Below are 26,899 nucleotides of genomic sequence, written 5' to 3' on the forward strand. Positions count from 1 at the left end.
AAAGAATGTATTAAACCCTGATAACTTATTTTACTTTCAATATTCCTTTTGATTGTCATCACAATCTGATGAGATTTTGCCTATTAAAAAATAAGCTGATTTCAATGAATTGTTTTCTAAATTTATGTGAAGAACCCTGACTCTAATATCTATACCTGTTCTATTTTATATTGTATCAACAGTACTGTAGGACAGTGTTAGAATTATCTTAAGGCACAGGTGTACAGGTCCCGCCCTTCAGACACAGTTTGGCTGTAAAACAAGTCTGAAAGAAAACTTCTTTTCTCTATGATAAAAGCTGATTGATGTTTGTTCCATTATTTTTCTTTTGATTCTGGATCTTGCTTGCCTGTGCCATCGGTTCCCACTAGGATCTGGGTCTCTGGCTCATAGTGCTGTTGTTGTTCCCTTCTCTAATGCTATTGATATTCAGTATGTCCTGCTTATTATAGAACAGAGATCAGGGTATCAGCAGTCATCTTGATAAAATCTTCTCAGCCTTAGTGTTGGAGGCAAAACGTTTGGATTTATATTACTACTCCCAAATAGTAAAGTGTACTGTATCTAGAAGCCATACAGAGCTGAACAGGTTTGGTTTGGTAGTTGATATCAAAAAGGCAGAAGAATTTTTTTTTTAAAGGACTTGAGGTTAGAAACTGAAAAGTGAGCAAGAAGACATGGAGAACTATGGAATATGGATTCAGTTAAAAAAAAGAAAATCAGCTTCTGGGACACCTGGGTGGCTCAGTCAGTTAAGTGTCTGCCTTCAACAAAGGTCATGATCCCAGGGTCCTGGGATTGAGCCCTGCATCAGGCTCTCTCCTCAGCAGGGAGTCTGCTTCTCTCCCTCTCTCTCTGTGCTCTCCGTGTTCTCTTGCTTGCTCACTCTCAAATAAAAATAAATAAAATATTTTAAAAGATCAGCTGTTTATACCATTGCATTTTACATATACTCTGTACTCATTTTTATTTACTTGAGTAGAGTTGACATGTAATGTTACATAGTTTCCAGTATACAACATAATGCTTCACCCCCTCTATACTTTATGCCTTGCTCACCACAAGTGTAGCTACCATCTGTCACCATGTAACTTTATTACAGTGTCCTTGGCTATTTTCCCAATGCTGGGTCTTTTATTCCGTTACTTACTCATTCTGTAACCAGAAGACTGTGTCAACTAACTTACCTGCACACGTTTTGCTCATCACCTGGACCTACCACCCTCTGGCAAACACCAGTTTGTTCTCTATAATTGTAATATAACCCTGCCTTTTGTTTCTTTGTTTATTCACTTGCTTTGTTTGCTTTTTATTTATTTTTGTTTGTTTATTCCTTTGCTTGATTTTAGACTCTACATATGAGTGACATCATGTGGTATTTCTCTTTCTTAGCCTGACTTATTTATTTCACTTAGCATAATACCCTCTAGATCTTCCATGTCAACTCAGATGGCATGATCTCATCCTCTTTTATGGCTGCACAGGATTCCATTGTATATATGGATACCACATCTCCTTTACCCGTGCGTCTATCGGTGGACACTATGTTATCTCCACATCTTGGCTATTGAAAATAATGATGCAATAAACATAGGAGTGCATATGTCTTCTCAAATTAGTGTTTTTGTTTTTTGTATTCTTCGGGTAAATACCTATAAGTGGAATTACTGGACCATATGGTAGTTTTATTTATTTATTTATTTAGACAGTTTTACTTTTAATTTTTGAGTAGCCTCCATATTGTTTTGCACTGTGACTGTAACAATTTATACTCCCACCAATAGTGCACAAGGGTTCTTTTATCTTTATCTTTTTTTTTTTTTTTGATATTTTATTTATTTATTTAAGGGGAGAAGAGAAAGAGAGAGAGCAGGAGTGAGTGGGAGCATAGGAGCAGGAGGAGGGAGAAGCAGATTCTCTGCTGAGCAGAGAGCCCAATGTGGGACTCGATCCTAGGACCCTGAGATCATGACCTGAGCCAAAGGCAGATGCTTTACTTACTGAGCCACGCAGGTTCCCCAAGGCTTCCTTTTTCTCCACAACCTTGCCAACACTTGTTATTTCTTTTTTGTAACAGCCATTCTGACAGGTATAAGGTGATGCGTCCTGGTTTTGATTTGCATTTTCCTGAAAATCAATGATATTGAGCATCTTTTCATGAGATCCTAGGACCCTGAGATCATGACCTGAGCCAAAGGCAGATGCTTTACTTACTGAGCCACGCAGGTTCCCCAAGGCTTCCTTTTTCTCCACAACCTTGCCAACACTTGTTATTTCTTTTTTGTAACAGCCATTCTGACAGGTATAAGGTGATGCGTCCTGGTTTTGATTTGCATTTTCCTGAAAATCAATGATATTGAGCATCTTTTCATGAGATCCTAGGACCCTGAGATCATGACCTGAGCCAAAGGCAGATGCTTTACTTACTGAGCCACGCAGGTTCCCCAAGGCTTCCTTTTAATCCACAACCTTGCCAACACTTGTTATTTCTTTTTTGTAACAGCCATTCTGACAGGTATAAGGTGATACGTCCTGGTTTTGATTTGCATTTTCCTGAAAATTAATGATATTGAGCATCTTTTCATGAGAGGGAGAGTTGGGGGCGGGTGGCAGAGGAATAGGGAGAAGGGAAAGGGAGAAACTGAACAGGGAGCCCAATGCAGGGCTTGATCCCAGGACTCAGATAGTGACCTGAGCCAGACAGACATTTAACCAACTATGCCACCCAGGCTTCCCTCTTTGCTCATTTTTTACTCTTTTTTTTTTTTTTTTTTTTTTTGGTGTGTGTGTGTGTGTTGAGTTGTATGAATTTCTTACATATTTTAGATATTAACCCTTTATTGAATCTATGGCTTGCAAATGTTTTCACCCATTTCGTGGATTACCTTTTTGTTTTGATGAGTATTTCCTTTGCTATATAGAAGCTTTTTAGTTTGATGTAGGCCCATTTGTTGTCTTTTGCCCTTGTTTCCCTAGACTTTGGAGACAGATCCACAAATATGTTGCTAAGACTGATGTCAATGAGTTTACCACCCATGTTTTCTCTAATACTCTTATAGTTTCAGGACTTACATTAAAATCTTTTATCCATTTTGAGTTAATTTTTGTATATAATGTAAAATTGTGGTCAAATTTTATTCTTTTGCATGTGAATGTCCACTTTTCCTTAAATTTATTAAAAAAACCTGCTCTTTCTCCATTGTATGTTCTTGGCTCTCATGTCATAGATTAATTTTTCTCATGTGTTAACTTCTGGGCTCTCAATTCTGGGCTTTTGTCTGTGTGTCTGTTACTGTATTAATACCATCCTGTTTTGATTACTATAGCTTTTATGTATAGTTTGAAATCAGGGAGTATGTTATCTCCTTCTTTGTTCTTCTTTCTCAAGATTACTTCTACTATTCAGGATCTTTTGAGGTTCTCTACAAATTTTAGAATTATTTTTTCTAGCTCTGTGAAGAATAATGCCCCTTGAATTTTGATAGGTATGAGCAATTTCATTAGTTTTCTGAGTCAGCCTTTTATTTCATAAATGTGCCTGTGTATACATGTGTGTATGTTATATGCATTATACATATTTATATATGAATGTACTGTGCATATACTGTACACATAGCTTATATTACATTGTTTCAAAATAGAAAAACTAATATTACATATATTTTTTCTAGTAAGATACTTGTTATTAGGGTCTTAAATATCCATGAAAACACCATAAAAACTATTTACAAAATCCTATTCCATCTAAGTTGCAGCTATAATCAAGTGTTCTATTGTTAGTTAATTTTGCCTTTTTTTTTTTTTAATGAAGCTTGAACAGCATGAAATGAACCTGTTACAGTAGATGAGATTTACTATTCCTAATTAAAATATATATGTATAGTCTTTAGAATAAATAGCTTTGTAAGTTGTCACATTTTTCTCTGAATTTTGCTGGAAATAAAACTAGTCTTTTAGGCTTTGTTTTACATTTGTATTGGCTAGCGCGATGAAATTTTCTAGCATTCTGTTTCTTCAGGCAAGTATTCCAACTCTTGAAGAAGGAAATGAAATGTAATTATCTCATATTTCACCACTATATTGCAGGCATAGAAACCCAAGATATGTAATATACTTATCAAACACAATTCCCACTGTTTATCTGTTTCCTCATTTATGAGCTCTTTGAGGAAAAAGACCAAATTTTTAATAATTTTGTTTTTCCAGTGCCTGGCATAGTACCTGAACATAGTGGATTTTGGAGTAGTTTATTTGTAAAACTTTATATGAGAAGAGGTGGCTAGGCCAAGAACTAGGGACATCAAAAAAATAATAATAATAATGGTGACTTCACTTCATCTGTCCCCCTCACCATGTCTATCCCTACTAGAACACCTAGCCCTTGGTTGTTAAAATACATTGGTTGCATTTCATCTAGCATTAGTTAAGTCTACTTCAGGAAGAGGAAATATCAGTGTCAATATTGACTGTGGGAGTGGGTCAGTTTGTATGTTGGTTTGCTAACACAGAGACCAAGAACTGTGGTCTTTTGTTTTGGGGTTTTTGTTTTGTTTTGTTTTGTTTTGTTTTGTAAGTGTACCTTTGAAAGAATTCTTCCTGTCTTCTTTATTCCAAATCTGTGCGTGGGTATTTCCTAATACGATGTTGACCCCCCTGACAGAGAGATGGTATTTTCTTTCTAGTCAACAACTGGTCTTCTCCCATATCTGGTAAAGTATTAAAGATTTTAAGTATTCACATTGATAATTCATTAAGTTGACCTCTAGCAAAATATGGATTTCTGAAGTTTAGTCTGTTTCTGTGCACAGACTTCCCCATGGTTTATATGTTTTACAATGAATTCTACTTTCCAATCTTCTTGTCACCAATTTTATTCTTTCTGATCAGTCTTTTCTGTTGCTCTCTCTGGAGTCTCATTTCAGTTGGCCTCATAAAAAATATATTAGTTATCATCCTAAAAGACTCCCAGCTTCTGTTTCTGTGCCCGTCTGTCTACATGCAGACTGCTCTAACAGGCATCAACTAGCTCTGCTTGCTCAAGTTTACTGGGGTCCAGGATTATTATTCAAGGTAGCTTCTCCAGGCCCCAATGAACCCCTGGCCTTGTGCTAATGGGTTTTTCTCCTGAAGATGCAAATAATGGCTGCCTAAAGTCCTGTTTTAATTGTCTCAAAATGAGGCAATCTGGCATCCTTGCAGAGTCATCAATAATCCTCTGGAACTACTTACAGAAATACTCTATCAAGATTTTTTTTGAGACTTGTAGTAAAAAATGTGCAATACCAAATAGCCACCATAAACCAGATCACATCTGTAGGAGGACGTTTGCTGAAAGAAGCTTCTGAGTATCCCATTTCACTGTAGATATAATTATAAATCATTAGTATTACTCTAGTGTGAGGTTTAGGACTCAAACATACTATCCAGAAAGCCAATGTAAAGTTAGGACTTTAGGAAATTGAAAAGTGAGGCTTATTTGTGCCACAGTCAGATCAATCATGCTTATTTTTTTTTTTGAAAACTGGACAGCTATATGTAGAAGAATGAAACTCGACCATTCTCTTACATGGTACACAACGATAAATTCGAAATGTATTTTATTTTTTTAAACCATACTGGGTAAACTACATTCTATCACTATTTAAATGTATTATTTCAAAACTACCCAGAACTGCACTCCAAGCACTTTGATAATTTATACCTAGGATTAGAAGAGTAAATACAGTAAATTAGAGTAGTAAAGAGTTCTTGACAAAAAATTCAACTTCACTACTACATATTAAATAGAGTGTAGCTAACCCATTATGGAAAGTTAAATGCAGAGAATAAAGGTGTTAATGTTAATTATTTTTACTTATTTATATTTATATTTGTAATTGGCATTTTGTAATTATATATTGTAAAAAAATTGTAATATTTATATTTATCATTATATACTCAAATGTAGTCTCTGAATCATAATAAGAATGCAATAAATATTTATCAAACACATGAATTAATGAATAAAAATTTTAATATCATCCTTAGTTTCCTTGATAAAAACATTGCATACAGTTTCATAGGCATCCACCTCGGCAGTAATTAGTCATTCATCCAGGAGTCTAATTTCCATAATCTTAACCCTCTGGAAAAGAGTCAAGAGTCACACACACTGTATGTGAGAATATTACACAGCTTTTGGTGTTCACAAATGAGTAATTCTGGTACTACAGATATCAAATAGCATTGTGCTTAAGAATCAAATAGAAAAAAACATGCAAAACACAGCTGCTTAACATTTTAGAGTGTAGATAAACAAAGAGGTAACTTTCAGTCATACAGAATATTCATTTTTACTGAAATCTTATATAATGCCATTCCTTGATAAATAAGTTATTTTTTTCATTAAGAGGATTTTGATGAAAAGGAGATTCTGGAGAAGAAGAAGGGTAGGAAGAATATGTGTCATGATTCATCATTCTCAAAGTGTAGATGGTGACTGGATTATTTAGTGAGCCAGGCACACAGAAGGCTAATCAGTGAAAATAGAAATTAGCTGATTAAGCATTCTTAGATGACTGAGAGAAAGCATGTTATAAAAATAGAGAAATTGGAAAAAAATCATTTATCCTGTTCAGCATTATTCTTCCAGAAAACTTTATTTAAAACATTTGTGGAGGAAAAGTTTCTTCCTTATTTCCAGGGGAAAATAACATTAGAACAACTTCTCTTAGTAACCTATATTATCTCTTAACAATCTCTATTCTCAAGAGGCACTTCCTAATTTTGAATCCAAAATTTTGCTGAGTGACAAGCTGATAAATTATCCATACAAATATTGAAATATTTACCAGCTTATTTTTCAACTTTTTATTTCTTTTCATGGTTCTCTATTTAATATTTACACTTTTGGGGGGCACATTTTTCTGCATTCTTTGAATCAATTAATAAGGGTTTCTGAGCCTCTTAAAGAGTACCTGAATGTATAATCTGCTAAATATGGAAACAAGTCAATTCAAAGATAATTACTGATTTTAATTTTACATCTGTATGAAATAAAAAGTCTTATGTCCCTATCTCAAACCACAGGAGAATAGGATAAAATATTAGAAACCATGTTTTTCAGATATTGGGCAACAGATAGCATAGGATGCTGATCCTAAGTGACAGAAAACAGATGAAGTAAACCCTCTGATCACCTCAGCTTCCTGCCTAGAAAAAGTTTGGGGGTTGTGACGGGAGAAAAAGAAAAAAAGCTTACAAAGAATGTGGTGGTCATTAATATGAGGAGACATAGATCAAAGTTTATGGAAGCTATGGTGCCTATAATTTGTGACTCAATATTGAAGAGAGGTTGTTGCACAGAGGAAGGGTAAAGAGATTTGAAGAAGATCCCTCAACTCTTCAGCTGAGTACAACTCAATGCATGTGATAAAAGGAAGTTACAAATGTTGGGGAAAGAACTTCCAGAAAAGAGAAAACTGAACAATTTCCAAATCTCACACACGGCTAGGAATAGTTCATATTACCACCAGCCAAAAATTGAAAAATCTCAATAAATAAAGCATCAGACAGAATTCTCAGAAAAAATCACCTTAGTAATAAAGCTCAATTAGCCCTGGATTAGACTGCTCTGCAATGACCAGCAAAGCTTAAAAGTAAATGTCAGATGTATTAAACAAATTCCAAGTAACTTAAACTACCTGTAAAAAAAAGTCCAACACTATTTACATGAATGCAAGAACTCAAAAATGTAAAATTCATACCGTTGAACATCCAAATTTCCAAACTTGCTTGGAAGCAGGAAATTTGGTCTCATAAGGAGGATAAAACTCAATCAATGCAAACTAAAAAATTACATAGATGAGGTAATTTTTAAATTGTAAATTCTAATTATAATTTTACGTAAAACAGATCCAGAAAAATAAAATGTGTTCCATATATTCAGAAAATTGAAGGGAAAACACAAACCTGTTAAGAGAGTAAAGTGAATAAAAACCAAACAAAATATACAAATGCAAATTCTAGAGAGATAAAGTTCAATAGTGATAGTGGAAAAAATAATGAAATTAGTGATGATTAGATATTGAAGAAATCAATATACTTAAGGACTTAGAAACTACCAGTATGAAGCACATAGAAAAGAAATATAAACAAAGCAATTAGCAGGTCAGTGACCTGAGGAACATTACTAAATGTACTGTAATATTCATAATTTAATTCTAAGGGGAGGAAAGAAAAGAAAGAGAAGAAAAATCTTGACGAAAAACTAAAAACTAAAAAATAAATGAAAAGAGGGCACCAGGGTAGCTCAGTGGGTTAACCCTTTGCCTTCGAACTCAGGTTATGATCTCAGAATCCTGGTATCCATTCCCACATCTGGTTCTCTGCGAAGCAGAGAGCCTGCTTCCTCCTCTCTCTCTCTCTCTCTGCCTACCTCTCTGCCTACTTGTGATCTTTGTCTGTCAAATAAATAAATAAAATCTTTTGAAAAAATGAAAAGAAACTGATGGAAACTATAAAACCAAATATCCTAGAAACTCCAAGAACCCAAAGCAGAATAAGCATAAAGAAAACCACACCAAGGCACCAGGAAAAGAAACTAGTCAGAGAACAAAAGGTAAGAACAGAGAAGGATTAAACACTTTAACATGTAACCAGTGTAAAAATTAATGAGTATTTTACATTTTTTGTACTAAATCTTTAAAACCCAGAGTGTAGTCTATACTTACAGCATCTCTTAGTATCAAGTGCTCATTAGCACATGTGGCTATTGGCCACCATATAGAACAGAATAGATATAAGTCCTGATTGTGGTGATGATTATATGATCTAGCACATTTGTCAAAACTTACCAAATTATGTGCTTAAATTTGATAATATACTCAGCATAAGACCACCCAAATCACAGTACAATATTTCCATCATACTTGAAAGTTCCCTCATGACCTTTCCAGTCAATCCCAACTGTACCCATAAAAGTTAGCACTATTTTGACTTCTGTCACCATAGCTTAGTTTTGCCTGTTCTTGACCTTTATATATGAAATCATATATCATTTATTCTTTTATAACTGTCTTATGTTATTTGACATGACATATTGAAGACTCATTCATGTTGTGTATACTGTTTATTATTTTTTTACTACTAAGTGGTATTCCACTTTATGAATACAATTTAGATATTCATTTTTCTCTTGGCAGACATTTAGGATGCTTTCAATCTTTAACCATTATGAATAAAGTCACTATGACATTCTTGTACACAGCTTTTTGCGTATGTAAAAGTATTTTTTCATAATACCTAGTAATGGAATTGCTATGTCATAGATATTGCATTCAGCGTATGTGTTGTGTTTACTAGAAAATGTCAAATAGTCTTACAAATTTTATATTCTTACCAGCAATATATAAGAATTACATTTGCTTCACATCAGTGGTGATATTTAGATTGGCCAGTCTTTATAAATTTTAGTCATTTCCAAAGGTATGCTGTAGTATCTCTTTGTAGTTTTAATCTTCATTTCCCTAATGAATGATAATATTGAGCACCTTTTCAAACATGTATTGATCATTTTGGGATGTCTGTATTTTTATTACTAATTTATAGAAGTTCTCCATTCTTTCTCTGATCATTGAAGTATCTCTAGCCTATTACTTATCTTTATGGGAGAGCATGTCAGATTTGTTTTCCATACTACTTGCATGTTTATTTAGTTTAATCTCTACTTTCTTAACTATAATGTGGATATTAATTTATTTTATTTTATTTTCCTTAAATAAGTGTGTTTCATCCATCTCACTCCCTCAGTCACATTTCTTTCTACATTAAGTTATGTCATCTCACCTTCCATCTCTTATTTGATAAGATAATTAATTCAATATATTGAAAAGGGAAAAAAAGTGATTTAAAATATTTACTTCTTTAATAACAAAATACTGTTCCAAATGATGCTTGTCTTTTTTTCCTTGTGCCAAGATTATTTAGCAGAATATTTTTCAATGCCATGTACTTTCCCCCACATTTTAGGCTGATAATGCTTCTTAAAGCCCATATGGCAAATGTTTATTGAATATTTTCAGTCTCCTACATTTCAGACTGTAAGCAAAAGGACACATTGAGAGAAACAACCACAGACCAAATTTTTCTGCTCTAATGATGATTCTGTTAGATCGAGGAAAGGGCTCCTATTTCCAAGGACTGATGACTGAGAATAAGTCTTTCAGGTCTTTCTTCGCTAGGCACTGTGCTTGAAAAGCTGCCACACAGAGAGTACACTACTCCCTTGGCTTTTATCTGTGTTTGCAGTTTTTCTTAATGACTTCCCAACCTATAATTTTCCTCTGTTATTTTGACCCTGATATTTTTTGCATCATTATGATATGTGGGCACCAATTTGATTTTTTAAAAAGCACAAGATGAGAGGTTATTGACTTGGCTGCCTCAGAAAGCAGATCATGGTCAATAGGTAAAGTGGCTTCTGACTGTGTACTACATCAAATGGGTTTTGTAATACTTATCATATCACATTAGAGTTAGCTTGTTATTTTTTTTAAGCGACTGTTGGCTGAACTCAGAGATTGTTCATAGGCTGTGATAATTACCAGAACTCTTTTTGCCAACCCTTGTATTAAGCGTTCACAAGCAGTATTTCTTTTAATTCTCAAGCTAACATTTGAGGTAAGTACTATTATTACCTCTTTTACAGATAAGAAAACGACTGACTAAAGGTCTTAAGTTTATTGGCCAAAGTCACACAGCAAGGTGAAAATAAATGAAAAGCAAAAGTCTCAGTAGGTCTTTTAAGGGTATAAAAAGCATATTGGTAGAGTCTCTCCCCTTTGTCTTCATCATTTTTTTGCAGACTCAACTCAATATTGTTCTAGATGAGTTGCCTGAGTAACACTTTTTATGGTGATTAATTTGTATCCTATGCTTTCCTGAGCACTGACATTCTAATGGTGACAGTAAGTCATCATGGATAAAGAGTACACGGATGGTGACACAGACAGAATCCGAATCTCTCCTGTCCTAATGCTCTGATTTCCATTTTTTTTTTTGATTTGTAAAACTATTTAATAATATCACTTGTGGTGCTCTTCAAAATTCCAAAATAATAATGCAAATTCATATGTAATTAATTATTATTTTTTTTTAATTACTGAAAGGCAAGAGCTAATAAAAAAAAACTGCTCTGTGAAGTGACTCTTTTTCTACTTTTAAAATTACTCACAATATCTTAATATAAGTGAATAAAATGAACTTTTTTGTTAAAGACATTGTATAGGCAAAGTAGGGAAAACATAAACCTTTCAGTCTTAGAACATTTGTACAAGTAAAATATAATCACTTTTATTAAACTAGACAGATCAACAAAGAAGTAAGTTTAAAAGAGCTGTCCTGAAATCTCAGTACCATGCAGTTCTTATCTTAGCATTTTTTTCCCATAAAGACATGACAGGAAGGATAAAAATAAAATAATTCCAGACATATACTGGTGGAGGTATGTGGGGTGGGCGAGATGCAAATCATTCAGCCACTCAATAGAATCCACCCCGTTTTAATGAATGCTATAATGCTCTCTAATGCTAGACATTTTACAGCTTCAAATACCTTAAGTTCTTATTTATATTCTAGATGTGAATTTCTTGACAGTTCCTAATGATTTTTCCAAAAATCATCTGATTCTTTCAGATAACATACCCCGCTAAATGGAAATATTTTAGAGTACATAAAAGGCCTACTAAGAGCATACTTCAAGGTTGACAAACTTTTTCTGTACAAACCCTGGTAGTAAATAGTTTAGGCTCTATGGATCATACAGACTCTGTCAGACCTTCAGAAGTCCTTGCTTTGCAGGGTAAAAGAACTTTAAAAAGTAAAAGGTCCTGAAAACAATAACTATGCAGACTATGAGACTGCAAAGCAATCTCAATAATTAATGGGTAAATTATGATTGCTCCGTAGCCTTTAAAATTTTTGTCAAAACACCAAATAGTCATAACCACTTGTAAATGTACAGGAAATTCTAAAAAATAGTAGAACCAATGTTTATCTAGAATACTGTGACTTCAGACATTGAAAATGTGGACAATTACATTTTTAAAAAAATTATTATTCTGTTTGTGATAGTATATTATAGTTTTGGAAGATGTTTACCATTGGATAAAGGGCACATGGGATCTGTCTGATTATTTTTTAGCACTGCATGTGAATTTACAATTCTCTGAAAAGACTGAATAAAAAAACTTAGAAGTAGTTTGAACAATACTTGCTCTCTTCTTATTGTATAACTAAATATATGGAATGAACATTTTCTCTGTGCCTTGGTAAATTGCCATACTTCTTTCTAAGTTTGCATCAGCTGCCAATATTTTATCTTTTGATCTTTCAATTTCAATAAAATATCTCAAAATTTTCTTTGGTTATGAGTTTTTTGCCAACATCACTTCCTTTGAGACATCTTCATCATTTTCATCACACCCACTTTACTTACTATGTTGATAAATTCTCCTTCATCAAATTCGTCTCTGACTCTATATCTAGAGTATCTCTAATGACAGTAATGTTAACATTCTCATGGTCCTCTATTGCTTCTCTAGTTTTATTTATGTTATACTCAAATTTCACATCAGCATTATTAGTTTCTATTTCTTCAAACACTTTCATCTTTTTTGGCTAAGTCTCTCTCTCTCTCTTGATTATCCATTTAAAAAAAAATCCCACATGAGTTTATCACTAGAAAAGTAGGTAGTAACACAACAATATGCTTTCTATCTATGTATCAACTGAATAGTTGATGCTCAAAGATAATTTGTTGATTGGTCATTGATTATGATATGTATTTGTTATTTATACAGTGATTTGGGGACTGAAGAGCTAGCAGAAAAGTTTGTGCTTGATGGAATTACAGTTACTATAACATGGTAACTGAAACTTGAACCATGTTCTTGGGAGCTTGGTGTTATCTAAATAAACTGTGGTCGCTGAAATTTGTACACATCAGAACCATGCAAAGCAAGGCCTGCCTGTACTTAACCCTGACATTGCAGGGTGAAAGCAGCTGTGCATAATGTGTAATTATATAGGCACCGTTGTGTTCCAACAAAACTTTATCTACAAAAACAGCTGGCAAGATTTGTCTTGAGTGTCATAGTTTGAGTCTGCTGTGTTAAGTGGCCAAACTAGCAAGTCTTCTTGCTTTGCAGTTTTTGCTATCGTTTGACCTTGTTATAAAGTCCTTCTTGCACAGCCCCTCATCCAAAGCTGGCTTCTGCCTCACCAACTAAATGAATAAGAACAATATTCCCAAGTGTGGAATATGCTGTCTCCATAGCCTCAAGAAACCAAATAAAGGCAGTCCTTCTTTCTTGGTAATGGGAGATCTTAGTTGCAATAATTTATTCTTTGTTATGGATGGCATATTTTGGTATATTCCAGTTCACTGGACACATAAACACTTCACTAATATCGGTAATTCCTAAATCTCTCTAGGTTTTAAACTCCTATTTCTTGACCATGTGTTTTTTTTTTTTTTTTCACCGAAGTAGACAGCATGCTACTTCTTACTCATCATGTCCAAGTAACACAATGCCAACCATATTACTACAATTCTACAGAATATCCATTGGATCCTGGTCCTTTTGGACTATCATATTATAGAAAGAAGGAGAGTTAACATACATATCACAATACATACTTTTTTCATTCTATGTGATTGTTAGCGACCTCTGATTCACCTTCCTGATAGAGAGGGAATAAAATATTTTCTTCAAATAATGACTACATCTCATCTACCTAAATTTACACTAATGTGCTTTAACTACTCCTACCAGGAAAACAGCAGTTGGGTTCTATTTCTTAGTTGAATTTTTGATAGTCTGTTATTAAACTTCAGGATCCCTCTGGCTTTTATAGTGACTACCCTACCTAGTAAATTAAATGAGAGCATGATAACGACTACCACTCCCATGTCCTTTAAGACTACAAGGGTGACACTAATCTACCATTCCTTTTAGATTTTAATTTACTGTCTTGGTCAAGTTGTTGAAGGGACAGTTCCAGGAACTTGCTATGGCCTTTCCTATTATAATTTACCTCACAGGATCAATGGGAAGGCATGACAATTCTAATAACATTGCTTCAAAAATCTTTCAGACTCCACCTATTCTGTCTCCTTTAAATCTTGGTAGTCTGATCACTAGATGAAGTGAAAGTAAAGCTATATGCCTTTCAGGGCTATGTCAGAAAAGGCCATGCACTATCCACCTATTTCCCATGAAATGCTTGTTGGGAAAAAACAGCTTTCATGTAAGAACTCCAAATACCCTAGAGACTTAACATATACTATTATAGATAACATCCTCACCTGAGCTCTTAAACAACAGCCTGTATCAGATGGTATCCAAGTGAGTGAGTTATCTTGGATATCTAATCCATTTGAGTCTTCAGATGACTATGGTCTCAGACAACATCTGACCACACCAGCATGAGAAGTCTTGAGTAAGAACTGCCCAACCAAGTTCTTGCTGAATTCCTGATCCTCAAAACATGAGATATACAAAATTTTTATTTTAAGCCACTAAGCTTTGGGATAATTTGTGATATGCAATAGTAACCAGAAGAAAGGATTCTATCAACTAACAAATATGGTGCGCATTTTGATTGTATGTTTGAGGACTTAGAAAATAACTAACTGGAGTGTCTGTGGAACAAGTGAAGCCAGAGTGAAATGAACCTGAGCCAGATTCACTTATTATACATTTATTATTTCTCTGCCATATACTGCCAGGAAATGATTATTGAGTTAATATTCAGAAATTATTTGGGGGAAGAACTAAGACAACCATTGCACATTTCCTATGCTGTTACAGGGTGCTAGAGACCCAGCCTCCCATTCACCCTGTGAGTTTCAAGTCTATAAACTGACTTGAGTGTACAAACTGGGCAAGGCATCATGACTTTCATTAGGGCTGCTTTTCTTGATTTCCTTTTCAACCAGTATGGATAATGCTTGCTTTGCTTTGTTTTATTTTGTAAATCAAGCAATGTCACTGTTGGCTACCATATAGCTTTTTCGCAAAAGCAATGTGTTCTATTAACAGTTACCATAGTGATGGCCAATTCAGTCCCTGGCTTCTACTCTGACTTTGATACATATTTCAATAATTTCACTCATCTTTCTCCTGACAATTAAGTCTTGCCACCTGGCCTCTATTAATGTGGCATTCCATCACCTTTCTTTCAATCAGATAATAACATCTTTTAAAATCATTCCTAATCTACAGGGGATAGCCATCGCAGATATTTACAGTACTGGTGTACCCCTCACTAACACTTTTCTTCCCACTTTGCTAAATGAGTTGCATTCAGGGTTCCCATAAGGTTTCACAGGTTTATGTTTTTAGGTACTCCTATTGCCCATGTTTGTGAACATTATATCTTTTCCCCACTGTTTACCAAGGTATCTCTGCATTTCTCTTTATTTAGTGAAAGGCAAACACTTTTTCCAGCCTTTCACAAGCCACCCAGTAGTAACTAGCATGATCTCCCCCTGTCCTTGTCAAAGGGCTCAATTCTATGTGATAAAAAAGGTTCCTATATGAGGAAACTGTCCCTGATTTAACCATATCGTTTGTTATCCTTGCTCTAGCACCCTCCAATCTAATCCTGTGTGAAATTTCCAGGGTCCTGTCTGTAATCTTGGCTAGGTCCTACAGTTTCTTTGGCACTTAATGATTTTTTTATCCTTAAGCAGACCCAGCACTTCCTCAGCCAACTTAATCTAGCAAGGAGCAGAAGTGGAGGCATAACCTGAGAAGAGAATGCGTTGTCTTGCAAGCAGAGGTGTCTGCATCATCATGAAGTATAGATAAAAAGGTAGTTTTTGAATAGGGGGGAGTGAGACATTTCTGAAAGCTCAGAGAGTTTAAGGTTCTCTGAAGTGTCAAGGTTCTAGGGATCATTGACCATTGATGCAGATATCAACATCCTTAATCTCAGGATTCTACTCTACTCTATCGAAGCCCATGTTCTCTAGCTTCAGAAAATATGAATATTTTGTGCATATTTCTGAAGAGACATTGTAACTTTAACATATTGCTTTACAACAGTGATCAATCAAGAGTCTTTGTTTTTTTCTAGTACATTGATAGTTCCCCATGAGAGACACTGAATTCCTTCATTATAATGACTACTTATTTTTTATTTCTGAAATGTTTGAGATATTGTATTACCTAATGCAGTTATTTTCACTTATTCACTACTGGTGAATTGCATTGCTCTAGCATACCAGGGCTTACCAGTACCCCCTGTACTATCAGTAATAGGATTCACCGTGGTGGCCAGCCAGTCGCCTAGCTCTAATATCCCATTTTATAGTTCACTATTTAGAAGCGCTCTTGACACCAATTGGCTTAGATCACAGTCTTCAAAAACAGTATCTAGGATAGGAATTTGTGTGCAGAAACTGTACTGGGGAAGACATACTGGAACAACAGCTGTAGGAATGTGAAGGGAATAGGACAGGACAGAGGAAGAAGTTGAATTGTAATGTAGATGCAACAGAAGTCAGCCATCCCCGTGGGCATCTATGGAATGAATTGTCCCCTCAAAATTTTCCCAAGTAGTAACAAGGCCGAGACTTCACAGATATGCATGATGGTGATGGTGGCAGAGTGAAAATATGTAGGAAGTAGAGTACAGATAACATGTTTAACTAAACTAGAGTTAGATCACAGTAACTGTGGCCATTCCCATTAATAAGTAAAGAAAAAACAGTAACATTTTAAAGTTTGTTATACAAAGCAAAACTTCTGTACTTAAGGAATGTTATTGTGAACAAATGCAAAATATAACAACCAAAAGTTGTCTTAAGTAGTAATATATCTTGTACATGACAGGATAAAAGAGTACGTATACCAGAGATGAAATAATAGACTTGAGCAATTCAAAGAGAAAAGGTAGCCCAACAAAAACTTTAAAGAAATGCAACCCTTAGAGCTCTCACCATATACTTTGTGAAAGAGAAATCAGAAGAACCTTACTGAAGGATATAACCAAAGAGAAATGATTACAGTCCTCTTCCACCCATACCGTTTGGACAGGTGTAATTATCATCATATATCCATACTGAACAATCCTCAACTTAATGAATGACTATAGAATACCTATATTTAGCAACCCTGCTAAGCCAACTCTGCCTGGTTGTGGCAACCAGTATTTTGTGGTCCAGATAGACAAAATCAGTGGCCTCTATGTACAGTTATAGCTTTCCAAGCGAGTCTTATGCTTAATTCTGTCTAGATTGACTGCCTGCAAAAACCATTGCCCCAGTGACAAGAATTTTGATAGAATTCAGCTGTTAACAGGATTAAAAAGTGAAAATGAAATTTTAAAAAATAATCTACATTGAGAGAATCAAAAATACTTTATTAATATAAAATTTATAAAACATTTTAATTGGCAAGAAATGGGAGAGAGAAAACATTAGGCTCTTTCAGTTTATCTAGATTATAAGCAATTTGGGGACAAGAAATGACTGTATCATGTTCACTCCTAAAGTCCCATTAATTAGCAGGTTTGATACTCATTGATACTTGTTTAGTGAAATGAAAATATGCCTAAAGAGTATTTCAATTTAATTGTCTTTGGGCCTCTCAAGACTTGTGCCTCTGCGTTTTTTAGTTTTATTTTTTTGTTTGCTTTTAATTCTAAAAATTGTCTTGCTTTGACATTTGGCTTTAGGTTTGTCATACCCCTCTTTCCCTTTCTGTGGCTTGTCTTACCCAGCTCTGGACATTTAATGTCATTTCCTACCTCCTAATGCCTGAGATAGGTCTTCCTTCAGTGTTCTCCTTCTGTCCTAAATTCAGTTAAATCTTTTTACCATACAATGTTGACCTTCAAATCCATACGGTAGAGCCCTTTTTCTTCTTACTGACTAAAGGCAGAAGGAAAAGCATTTCCACCCTGTCAGCTCTTTGCTCTCCTTCATGGATTTCCATTGTTTATAACTTTAGCTGTCCAAATTTAAAGTCACACTTTCAACTCCAAAATTCAAAAAGTGTAAATGAATAGTCAGGGTCACTTACCTAGTAAAACAGTTTATTAAGAAATATCAACTTTTGATGATATAAACAAGTAACAGTTTTATGTATCCAAATACTACTATGCAGTGAGTCCATTAATATCTTGGGATTTTCAATAAACTTAGTCATTTCTCAGTAATTAGAAGAGTTTCATTTCAATATTTAGTATGCTGTCCCATTATTTAATAAGCATTCACATTAAATTAGAATCAAACTTTTATTCTTTCTCCCACCATCCCAGGCAAAGTCTCTTATGACTTCAGTGTTTTGAAAGAGGAGCAGGAAGAGGGAAAATCTGACAGGATCACTATTTACACACTTCCCTTTCTAGGGCTAGTTAGAAGGAGGAATAGAGAGAGAGAAACGGGAGTGTTCCTTGTACTTAACCAGGGCTGATGGCAATTTGGCTAGGTTGATTATACTTGTTTCTCTAGAAAACTGAAACTGGTTATTCTTGCTTTTTATATAGCAGTTACTTAAATACTGGCTTTCTTGGAAGGACACCTATTCGATGTTAAGATTCCCTTCCAAAGTGGTGTTAAATAGCAGTTTCTTGATACCAGAAATAAGGCTCTGGCTAGACCTATTCCAATGCCACTCATTTCCCACTAACATCAATCTACCCCAGATCTCTTACTGATGTACTTCTTTCTGTCTGTTTACAACACACATTGACAACTGGTGAAGGATAAGGAGCTCCATTCAGCTCCATCTTTCTTAGCTCTAGTATATATTTCTAATTCTCTCGTTCTGCTTCTATCATACTGTGGCAAGTTAACTGCCTAAGCAGACAGCCATTGGGGAAAAAAACTCTCTCCCTTTATTCTGGGCATCCATTCTTAAGTGGGTGATCCCTTGGCTTTGAAAAGGAGAATAATTTTCTCTAATAATATTCACAGCATTCCCTAAGGATTTGTCTCATTTTAGTTCTTTATTATACAATCTCCTCTGATTGGGTCTCACTTTTGGAAGACAAGGAAAATCCTACTTAGCCTCATTTGACATTAATAAGAAGTACAGCCAGCACTAAAAGTTTCCACTCCTTTGTCCTTCAAGGGAAGCACAGAGGGGAAGTCCCACCAGGCGTAGTTCAGGAGGATTTGAGTGGTGGTGAAGCCGACAGATCTTTTCAAATCAAGCAAGCCAAGAAGATTGGCTGAGGTCTAGAGTCTGGCCAGATAGCAGTCAAAGCAAGAAGAGATAGTGGGAGATAACTGCTGTCAAAGTTTGGATCAGAGTACGGTGATTTAATGTGAGAAATCAAAAGGAAGTTCATTACTTAGGAGAACCATATATAATACATAATATAAAACATATATATGGCAATTTATATAACCATATATGTTACTGGGGAAAACCATATAATATGTATATAATATATATAGCAATTTTATAAACTCATGAATTTATGTTTTGAATAAATCTGGATACTCATATATTAAAAAAAGGATTCCTTGGTCCACAACAAATTAAGTGTGATATAATTAGAGTAAAAGTGACCAGTAAACAATAAACTCAAGAGCATGAATAAAGTTGAAACTTTCTGACATGTCCTACTTGGAATCTTTACATGTAGGTCTTTCTAAGTCTTTCAGAGTTGTATGTAGAAAAAGTGCTGTGAAGATTTTTGTATAAGATCAGAACAGCAGTATTGGGTTTGTACCATTTGCAATTATTTTTAGGTGGCACATTTTTCTACGGCTGCCTCTGCAGCAAACCTCATGTACCATATGCAGTGGCATGAATGCAGCGCTAGTCTGTCCTGGTTTCCAGGCACATTTTCTGCCATTGTATATATAAATATTTTGCATTTCCTTTGTAACCATTGCTACAATGTACTTTTCTATGTTTGATCGTAAAAGCAGCAATGCTTTGTGCCCTTTGTTTTATTCAGAAGACTTAGCTATACAGTACTTTAACTATCTCAGCCTCCTTCATTCCAGATTTCTTTGCCTTGATCTAAAGGTGCTGATGTGGGAGAAAAAAATAGTGTGTATGGATAGGTGATGCTGAGATTGTCTTCATACACATCCCACTTTAGACTTCTTGTCCTTTCTGATATGCTGCTCAGAGTGTGAAGAGTGACCTAATAATGAAGCAGGTTAGCCATCTTAGTCTTGGTGACATTGTAATAGGGATCTACTTAGCTACCATGCATCATCTAAAAATGACCTTAGTTGATCTGACCCTACAAACCATATGAGTTCATCAGACTTTGCAACCCAGAAAGCTTTAAGTCTTCACTCTGAGCTCTGTTTCTCACATATGTCCAGTTTCTTTAAAGTAAGGTACATATAAACACACTTTAAAAAGCAATATAGTATATTTCAAAGGCCAAGAACATACTCAGTAAGGAAAGAGTCTAAAAATAAAAATGAAATAAGGTTCTGAAAAAGAACAACTAGGCCAGCATATTTCAAACATACTTTTCCCTATAAAGTGTGCTGTCAAAATAATTCCCAGCTGATGTTACAGCTTGAAAGCTTTTTTCCTATTATTTTTCATATTTTTTCTAATAAATCAAAAAATCATTTGGTTTTATTCATTTGTAAAGTCAGTCTTGTCCAATTAACAAAACTTTTCCAATTAATTATTGTCAGCTGACAATTATTCTCTCAAAAGAATTAAGATCATGGAAAATGGTTCCTAATCATTTGGTGTCATAAAAAAAGCATTCTTTCCAAGGCATCTTTTAAAATATATTCCTCTAAAAGAATATTTCTCTTCCTACATGTGCTTATTTTGCTGATTTATTAAAGAATGTGGTTCCTACACTTAGTTCATTTACATCATTTCCTGATGTGACTTAGTAAGCAACCTGAGACTATGGCTTCTAATCAGATGAAAGAACTTGGAAATCAGTTTTATGAATAAAATGCCTATTGATAAACAAAGAGGGCAATGGTAAAAGAGAAAGTCATCCTATCTGTGTTTCGACACAAAGCTTTACTCTTCCTCTTCCCATTCCATTTTCTGATTCATCTTGAAAAGTTCAGTCTTCCAACAATAAAAGTCCATGCCAGGGGTGGGGGCACAGTGCTCAGTGTGGGGTGTTATAATCAGTGTGAATAAAGTGAATTTTCCAAGAGGAGATGGTCCAATGGGGAGAATCAAAACCCAAACCTCTTTAGGAATGCCCACTAAGAGGCAGCTTGACCTGGGATGTGAGAGCCAAAACATGGTGAGAAGCATGTCCCCATGAACATATGGCTGATATTTTAGGATTTCTGATATAAGTAGTGTAGAAGGATGTTCATGTGGTGAGTAGAGGCTGGCCCTATGCTAGATGTTGAATCTCAAAAGTAATGAGGTGAATTTCAAGCAGGGCAGAGGGTGGTGGGGAGTCTTCAGGGCTCAAGCAAGGTAAGAAAAGCACATGTAAATGTGGGAGTTACAGCATGGCCTGGCATGGGTGTTGGAGCCTGAGGGGCATGTGAAGAGGTTAATCCAGTGCAGTGTCAATGTTTGAGTGACCTAAGGAGAACATTCCAGCTTGTGTAGGAGGAGAGAATCTTGGCATGAGGGATCAGATTATGAACAATCTGAAGATGTCATCCCCAGGGTTATCTCTTCACTAGGTGTGCAAGTCCAAGTGGGTTGAGAAGGGCATCTGTGTGGAATGACTGTCCAACATAGTTATCATCACTGTAGCCAGGAGAGAGTATTTCTACCTAGAAGACCAAATCATCAGGAGGTATTGGACCCTAAGTGGGGTAAGGAGGATGGAGTGAGAACATTTTCTGTATAATAGGGAAACCCTGTCCAGGAAATGGGAGCAAAGGATGGAGAGAAGGGTATTCATATGTGGTGGGAATAGTGCAGCCTGGTGCAAAGCGTTGGAGCCAAAGTGGGATGAGAGAGGAATCTGTGCATAAAGAAGATGGCAGCAGTATTAGGAGATCAATTGCACAGAGGGCGATTGATCACATAAATAAATATATCAGGTAGGGATAATAAGAACTGGATTTTTCACCATCAGAGATGGAAATTACAAATATGGAAATAGGGAAGCTAACAAGAACTTAGCAGTATTATATTGAAATTAAAGACATTAACGCAAACCTGCAATTTTCAGTATAGAAATAAATATAGGAATAAATAGAGATGTAAATTTGTATGTCTTCATATATGTTCTTTTTAGTTTGTTTTTTTTTTTTTTTTTCATGTGGAAAGTCTGGAAACAAGGGCATCCCAATCTTAATAAGCACATTCTGAGGGCGCCTGGGTGGCTCAGTGGGTTAAGCCGCTGCCTTCGGCTCAGGTCATGATCTCAGAGTCCTGGGATCGAGTCCCGCATCGGGCTCTCTGCTCAGCGGAGAGCCTGCTTCCCTCTCTCTCTCTCTGCCTGCCTCTCTGTCTACTTGTGATTTCTCTCTGTCAAATAAATAAATAAAATCTTTAAAAAAAAATAAATAAGCACATTCTGAGCCCAGATGTTGTTTCTAAATTCTGTTCTTCCCCAAAATAACTAGGAATCCTTGCAGAAAATCTCATCCCAGAGGTAGGCCAGAAAAGGACAACATGAGTCTAGAACACCATGTACTAGGAATAATAAAAGTCTCAAACAATGAAGGGGCATAAACAAAAGAACATAGAAGGCAGCTTGAAGGACTTCCACTGGACAATTGTGGGACAACTGAATATCAAAATAAATAATGATGTTAGTGGATTACAGCCTACTGAATAAAATAGGGAACCATGGCTCATAGTGATACACAAAAATAATGAATAAACTGTAAGTTTGTGTAGTGGAAAAGCACGGTAGATATCACTTTCACCAAGTGATCAAAATTAACATTACCAGTAATAAGGCAAAATGAAACCTTGTTCAATCTAATAAGATGCCATGGGAGCACAATATTACTTCTGTGATATTCCTAAAATGTACAGTCTGAATCTAGTTGTGAGGAAACATCAGAGAAACTCAAATTGAGGTATGGTCTATGAAATTTTGGGCCTGTCTGTGAAGATGCAGTGTGATGAAGGCTAATGAAAGATTGATAAAGAGTTTCATATTGAAGAGGAAGATTAAATACAAACACCATCCCCCTACTCCCCACCCCGCGCAGTTTTCTGAATTGTATTCTTTTGCAGTTAAGAACATTTCTGGAACACTTTGTAAGACTCAGATGGCAGCTTGGATTCAACTTTGTTGAGTAAATGGTAGTGATGTGTTAATGTTAATTTCTCTATTTTGATGATTCTGTTGTGCTCCATAGAAAATATGTTCTTGTTTTATTTATTTATTTTAAAGATTTTACTTATTTATTTGACAGAGAGAGTAAGAGCAAAAGAAGGGGGAGCAGGAGGCAGAGGGAAAAACAGAGCAGGGAGCCTGACATGGGGCTTGATCCAAGAACCCTGGGATCATGACCTGAGCTAAAGGCAGATGCTTAACAGACTGAGCCACCCAGGTGCCCCAGTGTTCTTGTTTTAAAACTACACACGTGGGGGATCATTGTAAATAACTCTTTCAAATGATAAAGGGCAAATTATTTGTTTATTCTCTTGCAATATTTTGTACCTTTGAGTTTGTTTCAAAATTAAAGATTTGAAGTTTACAAAAATAAAGGCAAGGCATTTTCAACATATACTGATATGAGAAAAGGAAAAAGAAATTTGATGTTCTTTCCACTCTGCATATGACAATGTAATGCAGAGAAGGATGTAAAATTTTAAATATCCTGAATTTGGACCAGATAGCTTCAGGAACTACTCCAAATCTTACCATGTTGAAATTGGAACAAATCTACTTCAGGTCTCGTGTTTCTTCATGTAGTATGTGATATCAATGCTTACATTATTTACATCAGTTCTTTTATTTGAGCTAGGAGGCTCAAAGGAGTTGTTGATGAAGACATTTTATAAACAGTAAAGCAGCATGGAAGAGTCAGCTCTTGGTAACTAAGAGCTGTGTGATTGAGCTGTGCTCAGCCTATAGCCTTAGCGTGTATTGCACTCTAAGTCCAAGTTCAAAGTCCATCAACTTAATTCTGATTCCATTGTCCCTTCTGTTGGTCTGACACAGATCACACTCCACAGCTGTGGCATCTGGTCAAGGGGGGCTGTAAGTTTGAGGCTATGGTATTCCTTGCAGTTCTGTTCAGCACAGTGCACTAAAGCTGCCTCACTCTCACTGTCAGATGTTGGTGCACGAACTCAGCCAAGCAAAGCTGTATTTCTGCAAGTATTTGCTTTCAGATCGGTGAGCTAGCTAAGGTCAAAACTTTTTACTGGAAAATTCATCTTAACTTTGAAATTAAGAACACTTATATTTGAAGTCAATAAAGGTCAGGCAATATATATATATATTTTTTTAAATTTCACGGTGTGGTAACCCCCTAAGATTAACACGGGCATTTTTGTTTGTATTTCTTGTTTGTTTGCATGGTACTATTTCTATCCATTTAAAAGATTAAGATCTTGAAGACAACTGGTTTCCCTAAGGAAACTCAGAGTCAGACAAGAGTCTGTATCCTCTCAGGTATTTGTTTGGACTGGCCAACTATAACCTGACCATGAAGGTGGACTTCAGTGTGGCATTTGTTTCCAACTTGTTTTTGCGGGGAGCGGGGGCAGGGGATGAGCTAAAGGAAGTGGCAACTCTCCCAGCTAAGTAACAAGTATACATTTTAAGTGGGTATACAACTAAAGGGTGTGGACATAGTTTTTTGTTTCTGTTTTCTTTTCATTTCTTTTCTTTTCTTTTTTTTTTTTTTTTTGTCAAATCATAACTTTTATCCAGAACCAGTGAATGCATCATTCTGAGACATATTAAGGACTGAGGAAAAAGAAAAAAAAATGAGTATGATTACTGAGATTTTTGGTGCCTCTTTAAATTTTGTGCTGAGACAAGTAACATCATTGTATCACCCAAGTCCCACCCTCGGCCCTTGAAAAAGTTTGGTTACAAAACAAATTGTGTGTGTTACTATTGTTATTCCATGAAATCTAGATTTTCAAAACGGTATCATGAGACCTGACTGCACCCTGACGTCATTATCTCCATGGCTGCTGAAACCTATGCAGGCATCAGCATGCTTTTGTGTGTGGATTCCTCTGCAGAAACTGAAGGAACTGTAAGAAAATGTTTCAATTCTCACCCAATCATAAGAGAGATGAAACTGAATGCAAAGAGCCTGAGAAAGCATTCCCATAAGAATCCATCTTTTCCTGTTAAATTGCAATAATCACCCACTAATCCAGTGGTGCTCATTCCTCAAAGGAATTTCAAGGACATTTGTACCAATGTACTGGCTTAGATTTATGATCTAACTTCCTCTCAATTTCTGTGTCCTTTTTCCTTGCTTTAAGCCTTAGAGAACTCCATTTAGACATCCATCTTCTCATTCATTCAGCAAACGTTCCCAGAGGACCTACAGAGCTCATTGAATAAACTTGGGGAAGACTTTTAAGAAGTGACATTTGAGCAGAATGTTTAGAAAAAAGTATGTGGTCCTGGATTGCATAAGAACAGGAAAATCATTTAATGCATTTAATGCAGAAGTGAACACATGAAACTATAAATTAGTTTTCCTGAATATTCTAGTTGTATAAAAAATCTAGACAATAGTGTATGATAAGACTCTAGAGAGGAAGTCAGAGGTCAATGTATGAATGGATATGCAGAAAATGAAAAGGAATTTACAACATTCTTCTTGTCACATGGATCATGAACAGTTAAAGCAATTGATTATGATGCATCTTGGAATGGTTTCCTTCATGTTTCTTCACCTGGATTTCCGTGAGCTTTTTTAATATGTAGGATGTAGCTTCATCAAATTTAGAAAGGCTTTGACCATTGCTTCTTCAAATATTTTTTTCCTGCCTCTGACAGCTCTTTCTTCTCTGCTGGGACCCTAATTCATAAATATAGGCTGCTTGATTCTCTCCCTCAGCTCACTATTCCCCATTCAATTTTTTTTTAATTTATTTATTTTTTAAAATTTTGTATTGTCATTTTTTTTTTCTTTTTAGATTTTATTTATTTATTTGACAGAGAGAGAGAGATCATAAGTAGGCAGAGAGTCAGGCAGAGAGTGGGGGGAGAAGCAGGCTCCCTGCTGAGCAGAGAATCCGATGCAAGGCTCGATCCCAGGACCCGGAGATCATGACCTGAGCTGAAGGCAGCGGCTTAATCCACTGAGCCACCTAGGTGCCCCCATTCAATTTTTTAAATGCAATATGCAGTTTAGAATAATTCTCAATTTACAGAAAAGTTGAAAAGATAATACAGAGAATTCTTCTATACCCCACAACCAGCTTTCCCTATTATTAACATCTTACATTATTAGTATGGTACATTTGTAAGTTATGTTTTCTGTATGTTTTTCATCTTATATAGTTTATTTTCATGTGTATTTAACTTCCTTTATCTTTTATTTGCAGAATATAATCTACTATAATCCTATCCAATGCATTTTTCATTTCAGATGTAATTTTTTATAACTGGAAATTAATTTTGGCCGTTTTTATATCTTACCTGCCCTTCCTTTTTATATTCATGCTTCCTTCTTTATCTTTCTGCATAAGTGAAGCATATTTATAATAGTAGCTTTATTTTCCTTATCTACTATCTGTGTCTCTCTCCTTCATTTGTTCTGTTTCTGTTGGTTAAATTTTCATCTCGTTATGAGCTATATTTGCTTGACCTCCTCATATGCCTGGTAATTTATTCCTTCCCTCCCTCCCTACCTCCCTTCCTTGCTTCCGTCCTTCTCTTTCTTATGCCAGTTATGGATTTCATGATTGGGGTGCTATAGTTTTTCTGTGCCTTTATGTATCTTAAAATCTTATTCTGTGTGCAGTTAAGCTAGTTGGAAGCAATTTGA

General features: G+C 35.5%; 1 long non-coding RNA gene across 4 annotated transcripts in view; it reads right to left on the bottom strand.

The window, feature by feature from the left end:
* LOC131826973 (uncharacterized) overlaps nt 1-26,899 on the bottom strand; it is a 70,497-nt gene that overhangs the window by 26,279 nt on the left and 17,319 nt on the right. The window contains exon 1 of one of the 4 annotated variants that reach the window (XR_009351816.1): nt 2,002-2,131. The exons of 2 other annotated variants lie outside the window; for them this stretch is intronic. This is a non-coding gene — a long non-coding RNA (uncharacterized LOC131826973). Of the gene's footprint in view, nt 1-2,001; nt 2,132-26,899 lie in introns of those variants that run through there. One more of the 4 variants, XR_009351815.1, reaches the window with a different exon arrangement.

This window comes from Mustela lutreola, chromosome 3 (genome assembly GCF_030435805.1).
Source record: "Mustela lutreola isolate mMusLut2 chromosome 3, mMusLut2.pri, whole genome shotgun sequence".
Lineage (NCBI taxonomy): Eukaryota > Metazoa > Chordata > Mammalia > Carnivora > Mustelidae > Mustela > Mustela lutreola.